Below are 12,460 nucleotides of genomic sequence, written 5' to 3' on the forward strand. Positions count from 1 at the left end.
ATATCATGGCTATCTGCTTAGAGGGCTTAAGAAATTTTACCTGGTTCTGGGTGTAATCTCCCATTTTTCACGTGGGGAACTCAAAGCTCAGTGGGTTAATGAATTTGTTAGAGTTCACACTCAAGCCAGTATGTGCTGGAACTTAAATTTGGACTCATATCTGGATGACTCCAAATCCAGTTGTCTTAACCACGCTAGGGTCCAGCTCTGGCTGCCTCGAGCTATAGTTTCCCTAGTTAAATTAGATAAAAACATGGTCTTAAAGATGTGGCTAGCCTGGGCTTAAATACTGCTTTGCCACTTACTAGCTACATTGTGCATGCTCAGTCGTTCAGTCATGTCCAACTCTTTGCAACCACATGGAAAGTAGCCTGCCAGGCTTCTCTGTCCATGGAATTTTCATAGGAAGAATACCAGATTGCCATTTCCTACTGAATGGGATTTTCCCAACTCAGGGATTGAATCCGAGTCTCCTACATCTTCTGTATTGGCAGGCAGATTCTTTACCACTGGGACACCTGGGAAGCCCTGCTAGTTGCATAATTGGGGTAAGTCACTTGACCTCCCTGTTTCAGTTTCCTCACCTGTAGAATGCAGATAAAGATGCATCCTTTAAGATATTATGAAAAAATCAAATCAACAAAATTAGAAATGAAAATGGAGAAATCACAACAGACAACACAGAAATACAAATGATCATAAGAGACTACTATCAGCAGCTATATGCCAATAAAATGGACAACTTGGAAGAAATGGACAAATTCTTAGAAAGGTATAACTTTCCAAAACTGAACCAGGAAGAAATAGAAAATCTTAACAGACCCATCACAAGCACAGAAATCGAAACCGTAAACAGAAATCTTCCAACAAACAAAAGCCCAGGACCATATGGCTTCACAGCTGTATTCTACCAAAAATTTAGAGAAGAGCTAACACCTATCCTACTCAAACTCTTCCAGAAAGTTTGCAGAGGAAGGTAAACTTCCAAACTCATTCTATGAGGCCACCATCACCCTAACACCAAAACCAGACAAAGATGCCACAAAAAATGAAAACTACAGGCCAATATCACTGATGAACATAGATGCAAATATCCTTAACAAAATTCTAGCGAACAATCCAATAGCATATTAAAAAGACCATGCATCATGACCAAGTGGGCTTTATCCCAGGGATGCAAGAATTCTTCAATATTCACAAACCAATCAATGTGATATACCACATTAATAAATTGAAAGATAAAAACCATATGATTATCTCAATAGATGCAGAGAAGGACTCTGACAAAATTCAACATCCATTTAGGATAAAAACCCTCCAGATAGCAGGCATAGAAGGGACATACCTCAACACAATAAAAGCCATATATGATAAGCCCACAGCAAACATTATCCTCAATGGTGAAAAATTGAAAGCATTTTCCCTAAAGTCAGGAACAACACAAGGATGCCCACTCTCACCACTACTATTAACATAGCTTTGGAAGTTTTAGCCACAGCATTCAGAGAAGAAAAGAAATAAAAGGAATCCAGATTGGAAAAGAAGATGTAAAACTCTCACTGTTTGCAGATGACATTATCCTCTACATAGAAAACCCTAAAGATTCCACCAGAAAATTAATAGAGCTAATCAATGAATATAGTAAAGTTGCAGGATATAAAATTAACACACAGAAATCCCTCGCATTCCTATACACTAACAATGAGAAAACAGAAAAGGAAATTAAGGAAAAAATTCCATTCACCATTGCAATGAAAAGAATAAAATACTTAGGAATAAATCTACCTAAAGAAACAAAAGACCTATATATAGAAAACTATAAAACACTGATGAAAAAAATCAAAGATGACACAAATAGATGGAGAAGTATACCATGTTATTGATCAGAAGAATCAATATAGTGAAAATGAGTATGCTACCCAAAGCAATCTATAGATTCAATGAAATCCCTATCAAGATACCAATGGTATTTTTCAGAGAACTAGAACAAATAATTTCACAATTTGTATGGAAATGCTAAAAACCTTGAGTAGCCAAAGTAACTTGAGAAAGATGAATGGAACTGGAGGAATCTACCTGCCTGACTTCAGGCTATACTACAAAGCAACAGTCATCAAGACAGTATGTTACTGGCACAAAGACAGAAACATAGATCAATGGAACAAAATAGAAAGCTCAAAGATAAATCCATGCACTTTTGGACACCTTATCTTCGACAAAGCAGGCAAGAATATACAATGGAGAAAAGACAACATCTTTAACAAGTGGTGCTGGGAAAACTGGTCAACCACTTGTAAAAGAATGAAACTAGAACACTTTGTAACACCATACAGAAAAATAAACCCAAATAAATTAAAGATGTAAATGTAAGACCAGAAATGTATGTTATCACTTGTAGGTAGAACCTAAAAAATAAATGAATGAATATAATAAAAAGAAACAGACTCATAGATATAGAAAACAAACTAGTAGTTACCAGTGGGGAGAGAGAAGGAGAAGGGGCAAGATAGGAGTTGAGGATTAAGAGGCACAAGCTACTGTGTATAAAATAAATATGCTACAAGGACATATTGTACAGCACAAGGAATGTAATCAACATTTTATAATCTCTTTAAATGGAGTATAATCTCTAAGCATACTGAATCACTATGCTGTACACATGAAATTAATACAATATTGTGAAACAACTATACTTTGATATAATTACCATGATTATAATATATATGTAATAATAATAGTAATTAGCATAATTATTAAAAATTTCACTAATATGTGGCTAAAGATATTTCATTCAGTCCTTATGGCCATATGGTCCACGCCCCTGGGGTCACATCAGTTATTTTCTTAAGAACCGGTTAGTGGAAGGCTCACATATTAAGAGATTTTAACTCTACTACTAGACTCTTCCCTGTTGCACAAGGATATAGCAAAATATTACAAGGACTCATGTACTGTCCCTAGTTCTTTCCCATCACTTAAAGCCTTTTTCCCAGAAAATCTACCTAAACAACCTTCTCATGAGTTTCAACCAAGAAGTGTTATACCTTGGAAAAGACTTAAGGAAAACAAAAACAACTGCATTTGAGCGTGATTGAAAGGTGCTTTAACAACAAATACAGTGGAACATTTCTTGGGTTCTTGTTTCACAATTAAACAAGCAACACAGAATTCCACACAATTGGGAAGTTATTCAAATATAAAATCTCAAAAAGAGTTTTCATGGATTCTCATAATAGTTGATCTTTGGAAGTAAATATCTGACCCAGGATCTTTAGAATGATCTGATGACATCAGATTATAGATAGCTTGCACCCAAGATACTGAACCAACATCTCTGTGTAATTTTGGTTTTGTTTTTCATCTGCTTATTCATAATCACTTGCCTGTCATTTTCTATAGAGTTCTGAATTATAATGACTCCTCTTCTTTTATCATTTCACTTTATGATAATTGTTAGGTTAGAACATATTCATTGTAACACTTTTCTTAGATTATCCTAAACAATAGCTCTATCTCCCACTGTAACAGCATTTGGATGTGCCATTAACCACCAGACTCCCATGATAAAAACTTTAGAGCAATTCCAATCTCCTCAAACAAGACCATGAAGAATTGCAGCTAATATAATTTCCATTTGCATGGACAGGGACCCTTAAATAAGCCAACCAGTGACTTTACTATGTGTCCTTTCCTAGAAAAAGGATAATTTATTACAATCTATTGATCAGAATTTAGATAATATAAATTTGAATTCAACAACTTTCTTAGAATGAGTGGTCTAATAAATACTCACAACTGGAAGAGGCTAAAAAAGATAAAAATATGTAACTCAGCTCAACTAAGGCCTTGAGCTCATGAACCTCATGTCACGAGCAACTTTTCCCCCTGGATGTTCTTGTGCCCCTATCATGAACCATATGGCTAGGATTTCCTGGTTCTCTTTCTCTCAGAATAATATTTCATGCACTTTAGGAACAGCATGCCAAAACTTGTCACTACATAGGCACCCTAATTCTATAAATCACCAAAGCTGGAAATTTCAACTCAAGTGTAAGCTTCAGAAGAGGCTACCCTTGATTACACAGGCACTCAGCTTGGGGGAATTCATCATTATTTATGTGAACAATCAGAGCAATGTTACCAACTGTGCAAATCCTACAAATGGGGGGGGGGGAACCTGTAAGGAGCATATCACTAACTCTAGAAAGGATTATTAATGGTACTATTCTTGCCCTAGACTGATATAGATCACTCTCAACTTGTTGGCATGAGTAGCAATGACCAATAGCATTGCTCTAGATTTTTTGTTGACTAGTCATGGTGGTGGTGTTTGTATCATTACTAATAGTACTTGCTAACTTAGATCAATGAAACAGGCAAGATAGAGCAGACTCTACATCATCTGAAAGAAAAAATGACTATATCCTCTAAGGCCAACTGTCATGGCCTATGGGATTTATTCTTTTTGCCTGGATTGCACAATTGGAGTCTCTGGTTCCAACCATCTTAAAGGGACTATTCATTGCTTTTGCTTTGTCATAGTTATAATGTTGGTTTATTATGTTCTATTCAGGGTTATAAATGGTTCTGTGCAGCATTTCTCTCTGCAGCAACATGACTCAGCAGTTAAAGGTCAGGAAGATCTTGGGATACAATTGACTATGGAGACAACTGGATAACCCCTCATCAGGGAGATATGGTTTTCTAGTCTTCCTTGAATTGATCAACCTCTTACAGGTGAGAGAATGATCAAAAAGGGGACTAAGGGACTGAATATACAAATAGAAAATGGTCTGGTCATATATGACAATAGAGCTCTGCTCCAAAGCTATAAATATGGATTTTGGACTTGAATAGCTTAGGTCAGGAATCAGTAAATTTTTTCTGTTAGAGCCAGATATGGTCTCTGTAGCAACTAAGCAGTCATAGGCAATAGTAAACAAATGGGCATGGCTGTGTTCTAATAAAACTTTATTTATAAAACAAATGATGGGCTTATTTGGTCCACTGGTTATATATATATGCTGACCCTTTATTTACTTCTCTGTAGGTGAAAAAGCTTCTCACTTATTTGACAAAAGGGGCAAATGGAAGGAAATTAACATTGATTGAGGTCATGCTGTAAACTAGGCACTGTACTCACGGCTTTCATTTATTTATTTTTGGCTGCAGTGGTTCTTCATTGGTGCACGTGGGCTTTCTCTAGTTACAGTGAATGGGGGCTACTCTTCATTGAGGTGCACAGGCTTCTCACTGCTGTGGCTTCTCTTGTTGTGGAGCGCAGGTTGTACGTGCTCAGGCTCAGTAGTTGTGGTACACAGGCTTCGTTGCTCTACAATATGTGGGATCTTTATGGACCAAGGATGGAACCCATGTCCCCTTCATTAGTAGGTGAATTTTTAACCACTGGACCAACAGGGAATTCCACTCATGGCTTTTATATTCATCATATCATTTAATCCCCACAACTTAATTCCTGTGCTACAGGTCAGAAAATGGAGTTTCAGAAGGTGAAATAGATTATCCACAATCATATAGCTGGTGGAAAGCAGGATCCAGGGAATTCAAAGTGCTCTTTGTTCCCCATCATCACAACTTCCCTTATTTCCATGCACGTGCTTTCTCCAGGGTCTCTGGTCACATTTGCTTCTGACTCTATAATAACAATGAAGACAAAGAAATAACAATAGTAGCTAAACTTTTTTGAGAGGTATGTCCCCCCTTGCTCTCTCATTCTTATTTAATCACCACAAAAATCCCATGAAATATATTGTCCCCATTTCACAGAGGGGGATCACCAAGTTCACAAAACTGGAAATTGGCAAGTCCAGCATAAGAACTCTGATTTCCTAACTCCTAATTCTCTAACTAGGACCTTATTTTCTGGTCAATGTTTATTTAATTAACACAGGAGAATATTTCCCTCTCTCTGGACCTCTCTAAGTATAGCTACAAGGTTTATTCTGACCAACAGAAGTAGCTGAGACTAGATTGATGGTTTTGGAGGGAATATCAAGTTCAATGCAATGAAATCCTGTTAAAGCAATATGGATTGGTGTCCAGGAAATATAAGAATCACTGCTGCTTTGTCAACAACTTGGCTATCAGGCTGAAGGCCACCTGGATTCCTTTTTAAGGAGTTTCCCAAATGAAAAATGTCTTCTCGGAATATCTGACTCCTAGAACACCCAGAGTTCTGGGCCGGAAGAAGCCACTGTCTTTGGCTGACATGTCCCAAAATATAAATACAGAGTTCAAGGGTAGGAAGTCTTTTATTTTTTTAGATCTGTATATTGAAGAGAGAGAATTCAGAACTATTGCACATGAAACTGTTGGAAACTGTTTAGCCGTTTTTCCACTGACAGCCTCATTTTAAGCAGTATTCTGGTATGACTTGAGGGGAGCTTCTGAAAGAGAAGAGTCTCTGGTCTCCCACTCAACTTCCTTGTTCCAACAGAAGTGTGGGGGGGCCACAGAGCAGGTTTGAAGGGAAGCTTCCAGTCTGACAGTGAAAGTGGAAGTTGCTCAGTCACGTCTGACTCTTTGTGACCCCATGGATTATACAATCCATGGGATTCTCTAGGCCAGAATACTGGAGTGAGTAGCCTTTCCCATCTCCAGGGGATCTTCCCAACACAGGGATCAAACCCAGGTCTCCCACATTGCGGGTGGATTCTTTACCAGCTGAGTCACAAGGGAAGCCCAAGAATACTAGAGTGAGTAGCCTTTTCCGTCTCCAAGGGATAAGGAAAGTGTCATGTGAGCCCCAACACTGCTCGACTATGTAAGGGCCTGATCTTGCACCTTAGACACTGAGATGCCACTAAAGATAGGGGAAGAAAAGAGAGGGGGAAAGAGTAAGGTAGGCGGGTGGAGGGGAGAAGAGAGGAGAGGATAAGAGGATCGGAGGAAACAGAAAGGAAGGAAAAGAAAGGGAAGAGGACATATCTACTTATGTTCCTAGGTCCTGGTTCCTACCTGTGCCTTAGATGCAAATAAGTCTGGGAAAGCGAGTACCTAGAAGTACAAGAGTACAAAAGGAAGCAGTTTTATCCTACACAAGATGTATGCTGAGTAGCAAATGTACATAACTAATGTCTCTTGCCTGCAAATAAACTCTTGGCCTCTGAGGAACCCTATAAGCATCCTCCAAGGATGACACTCTGAGATCCAATACTGCCTCTTCATCTTTGATCCCTCAGAACCCCGCTCTCTCGTAATTGAGCTTGGGGTCTGAATCACAGAAACCTAGCACCTCTGTCACAGAAGCACCTGAATGGCCATCCATGTTTTCAAACATGCTCTGGGAAGCCATGGAACTTCCTCAGATATCCCACTGAAGAAGAGCCCATCCTCCCTTCCCTGCCCTCCCCCTCCACACACAGCCTGTTTCAATTTGGAGCATCTCAGCTTGAAACTGTATTGCATATTGGGCTTTTGTTCTTTTGAAGGAAGATGACAAGACTCAAAAATGTTTGATAGTCACTGGTGCAGCCCAAGCCCCTCTGTGAGTCTCATTCATCTTTGTAACCCTGGTACCCACCCCAGACCCTGGTGCAATGGAGGTGCTTCATAAATATTTATGAATGAGAACAAATACATATTTCATTGATTCATCTAGTCACCAGAGAAACACTTGTTCATCTGCTGTTGGTTTGTGAGGAGCATTGGCCCACAACTTCTATGACCCCACTGACTGCCAGTCTTTAGTTAGCCAGTGTATGGGGCTGGAAAGCATCTCTTTTTCTCCTCACCTTCTCTGTGGGCTCCATGTTGCATCCCGGGCTGAATTGGCCTGAGGGTTAAAAGTGAGGTCATATTAACAGGAACAGGAACATTATTTTTTTTGGCTTTACTCCCAATATGTTATTGCACTTTTTTTTCTCCTTTACTGGCCTCATTTCTCTTTGAGACATGCTCTAGTTGTAAGCTTTGTCTCTTTCCTAGCACACAAGATAGAAGCGGTAGCCTTTTGCTGCTCTGAGAGTGCTCCAAGCAAGAGAAACCACTCCTCAAGGGTCAGAGGTTGCTATTAAGAAAGGCTGCCTGCTAGCCAACTGGGTACTTGTGAGAAATTTAGGATGCTGGGGAGAAGATACCCAGAATAATTCATGCTGTTGTTTAAAAAGCACTTTATGGTCAAGTCACAGCCAAATCTTTTCCCTTTGGGGAAAAGCTACAGCTCTTTGGTCATGTCTCTGTCTGGCACTGGTATCATTCTGTCAGCTCTTTTAGTTAGACTGTGCCCCTTTGCTTCATGAAACTAACATTTAATGCATCTCTCTTTTGATTTTTATTTGAGTATAGTTGATTGACAATGTGTTAGTTTCAGGTGTACAGTATAAAGAGTTTCAATGATTCATTCACTCATTCATTCACCAAGTACTTATTGAGTTTCTACTATGTACTAAGGGTACAACATTAAATGAAAGAATCAAGAATCTTTGTTCTTTCAGAATTTATTTTCTAGTAGTGGTAACATTTTCATATTGTTCATGGGGTTTTCATGGCAAGGATACTGGAGTGGTTTGCCATTCCCTCCTCCAGGAGACAGAGGATGAGATGGTTGAATGGCATCACCAACTCAATGGACATGAATTTGAGCAGACTCTGGGAGATAGTGAAGGACAGGGAATCCTGGTGTGCTGCAGTCCATGGGGTCGCGAAGAGTCAGATGTGACTTAGCAGCTGCACAACATCTGCTTGGTAAAATTTGAGTGAAAAGAAAGATACAATTGTAGAAATATATGATGTATCAGATGATGATAAGAACTGAAGGAAAAAAGAAATACAAGCAGGGAAGAGAGAGAAGGAGTGCTGGGGAGCTGAGATTACCATTTTCGTTACCATGACCCAGGTAGGAAAGACCTCATCACAAAGCTGATGGTAAATCTATGAGTTAGGTGTTATTTCTGTTTTACAGATGAAGCTCCTGGGCTCAGAGAGGTAAAGTGACTTGGCTGAGGTCTCACAGGGAGTTAATGACTAAGCAGGTGTTTGGACCCAGATCTGGGTGACCTTGAATGTAGGCTGTTTCTGCAATGCTACTCTGCTTGTAGATTTTCATTTGTAAAACATAGGGCTGGGCTAAATCAGGACATATATAATGCCTTTGTTCTGACTCTGACATGCCTTGTGCCAGAAATCTTTTCCAAAGGTGACAGAACACATAACTGCTGTCAATAGTAGCAAAAATGTCTCATGTTATATTATCCACCTATTTGATCACTTTGGAGTCATTATTTCTGGTTAGAGATTTGGTCTGAAAGTTAGATCTTCATAGACGCAATACTGAAAAGTGAAAATGACAGAGCCTTCCCATTGCTGCATGATGCTGTTAAAATGTGGCTGTGTGGGGACCTCCCTGGTGGTCCAGTGGTTAGTACTCTCCTCTTCCAATGCAGGGGGCACAGGTTTGATCCCTGGTCTGAGAACTAAGATATCACACGCCTCATGGTGAAGCCAAAAGGAAAAAAAAGTAAAAAATTGTAGCTGTGTGGGCGACATTGGTATTATTTATGGTAATACATTATTTAGATCTTTAAACGATATTCAAGAAGATCCTAAAACAAATTTATGGTTACCAAGGGAGAAAAAGAGGAGAGGGGAAAATTAGGAGATTGGGATTGACATATACACAGTACTATATATAAAAAAGATAATGAATAAGAACCTACTGTATAGTACAGAGAACTCTATTCAATACTCTCTAATGACCTATATGAGAATAAAATCTTAAAAAGAGTGGATCTATACATATGTATCGGAGTAGGAAATGGCAACTCACTCCAGTGTTCTTGCCTAGAGAATCCCATTGACAGAGGAGCCCGGTGGGCTTCAGTCCATGGGGTCACAAAGAGTCGGACACAACTGAGCAACTGAACACACACACACACACACACACATACATACACACACATATATATGTATAACTGATTCACTTTTCTGTACCATAGAAATTAACACAACATTGTAAGTCAACTATACGCTAATGAAAGTTAATTTTAAAAAAGATAATTCTAGAAATATAATGTGGAAGAAATCTAAAAAATCAGATACTGGAGAATTCTGGAAGGGTGATCGTAAAACCAGACTGAGTATGGTGTGCTAGAGCTGGGAGTCAATGAATTTCATGGGGTCTGATGTAAGAGGCACATTGCTGCTTGAAGTGCTTTGAGGGCAGAGCCTCCAGGATTATAAACTGGATGTTGTAGCTAAGTTCCCACCCTGAGTGCAGGGGCTGCCTTCTCATTCTCTTGAATTTGTAAGGCTAGGCACAGTGATTAATTGATTTATCAATAAATGTTTGTTGAATGAGTAAATGTATGATGACAAGGACATCTGAAGCCATAGAAGTCAAGAATGGATACTGGAATTGGGAATACACATTGCTTTTTCCATATCCCCTCCTCCACACTTGAGCTTCACTTCTGTTCCCTAGCATTACCTCTGTATTAGTTCTATAGAATTGTAGTGAGAAACACCATAGATTGAGTGGCTTAATCAACAGAAATTAATTTTCTTGTAGGTCTGGAGGCTAGGAGTCCAAGATCAAGGTGTTGGCCAGGTTGATTTCATTAGAGGCCTTTCTCCTAAGCTTGTAGATAGCTGTCTTCTCACTCTGTCTTCAAATGGTCTTTCCTCTGAGCTGTCTGCATCTCAATCTTTTTTCTTCTATGGAGACTAGCAATAATGTATTAAGACCCATTCACATGACTTCACATAAATCTATTCCCCTTTAATGGCCCGGTCTTCAACTGTAGCACAATCTGAGGTACTGGGGTTTAGGACTTGAACATGTGAATTTTGTTGTTGTTTAGTCGCTAATTTATGTCCGACTCTTTGTGGATTTTGGGGGAACATAATCCAGCCCATAAGAACCTCTTAAACAAACTATTTACAGATAAACCCTTTTCTTAGCTCTGCTTTGGCAAGGGAACATAGGCTACACTATGAAGCTACTCTTTCTTTCTTTGCCCCCTCTTATCTCCATGTACATATCTATATATTGTTTACCCATCTATCAGTCAATCAATCTATCATATATCTAGCTATCCATCTAACATCTAACTGGTTGTTTTATTTTGTTTTTGTTGCTATTGGGGTGGTGGTAGCAGAAATGCATGTGAGTGTGAAATTACACCCAAATACAAAATCTGGTCATCTTTCCAAGAAATTCTGTTAAGAAAATTATAACAGTATCTGAGAAGAAATAGACTTCTTTCATGCCTGACATTTAAGCAGCCTTAATTATCTAGTACTTTCAACAATGCTCTGCTGATAACCTGAGTTACATATGCTATGTAAGCCCCATAAAAGGCTATACAACCCCCTTTTGAGCTTTCTTATGGCTAAGTAGTTATGCCTTGATTGATGGATGAGCAAGCACACCTTGATTGCTTATGTAATTTTGAATTAATTATATTACTTCCAGATTCATTTGTTATTAAGGAGAATGCTTATCAACTGATTCTAATTAATGTATAACAACTTTATGATATAATAGAGGCTTTAAACATTTAAGATATTACAGTTCCCAAGGTTCAATTCATTCATTCATTCAACAGTATTTATCGAAGTTTCAATATGTAGAAAATAGTTTGGGAGTTGGTGTGATAATGCAGAGAATGTGTAACACTTGGTGGCTGCATCATAAGGTGGAAATGACCATCATAGAGTGAAACGGAAATGTAGGGAATAGTTGTCCTAGCTTTCTGCTGTCATCTTCACTTGTTTCAGTCCAACTGGGAAAATAAAACAAGTTTGAGGAAACTGGCTGTACAGGTGATAGAAGAGATGGGGAGCCAGCAGGCATGGAAGGCAACACACAGATCTGCAGCAGCAAGAAGCCCCTACCCTACCAGCTTAGACAGGCCAAGAAACGGGAGGGTTTCTGGAGCCTAGGGGTGGGTTCCACTGGGAGAATTTGATGATGACTGGTCTATCAGACGGGATCTGTATCTGTGGAAGTGATGTGGCTCTTGAGCATAGAGAAGGGGTGTGGGATGCTCTGGCTTCCCCCATTCTCTTGCCTCTTCAGTATCCTCAGAACCTCTCCCGGGAGTTGCAGGCTGTGGAGATGAACCCCTGTTGTGATACAGTGCAGGGGACAGGGGAGAACTGCATCTGAAGACAAACTGGCCTTGGCCTTGCACAGAACTCCAAGATTTATCAGTGTCTAATGCACAGTACCCTTATGTGTAGCAGTGCTCAAGTCACTAGTAAACACATATTAGTTTGCTGTTTGCTGAGGGAACTCTTAGTAGCATGTATCTGTGTGTGTGTCTGGGGTGCACACCTGGCTGGTTGAAAGAGGAATGGGGTGGACTGTTTGCCTGGGAGAAAAGGGAAAGACAGATTCCTTCAAGTAGTGGATCAGTGGGAGATGGTTAGTGGTCATCTGTCTGCCATCAAGGTAAGATATTTTATAAAGGAGGACAAAAGTCTGGAGCTTATTTTA

The 12,460-nt window shown here is 39.4% G+C and overlaps 1 long non-coding RNA gene across 4 annotated transcripts in view; it reads left to right on the plus strand.

The window, feature by feature from the left end:
- LOC139035224 (uncharacterized) overlaps positions 1-12,460 on the plus strand; it is a 141,139-nt gene that overhangs the window by 62,312 nt on the left and 66,367 nt on the right. The window contains exon 2 of one of the 4 annotated variants that reach the window (XR_011487851.1): positions 4,574-4,737. The exons of the other annotated variants lie outside the window; for them this stretch is intronic. This is a non-coding gene — a long non-coding RNA (uncharacterized lncRNA). The remainder of the gene's footprint in view (positions 1-4,573; positions 4,738-12,460) is intronic. 4 annotated transcript variants of the gene reach the window in all.

The sequence above is a fragment of the Odocoileus virginianus genome, chromosome 5 (genome assembly GCF_023699985.2).
Source record: "Odocoileus virginianus isolate 20LAN1187 ecotype Illinois chromosome 5, Ovbor_1.2, whole genome shotgun sequence".
Classification (NCBI taxonomy): domain Eukaryota; kingdom Metazoa; phylum Chordata; class Mammalia; order Artiodactyla; family Cervidae; genus Odocoileus; species Odocoileus virginianus.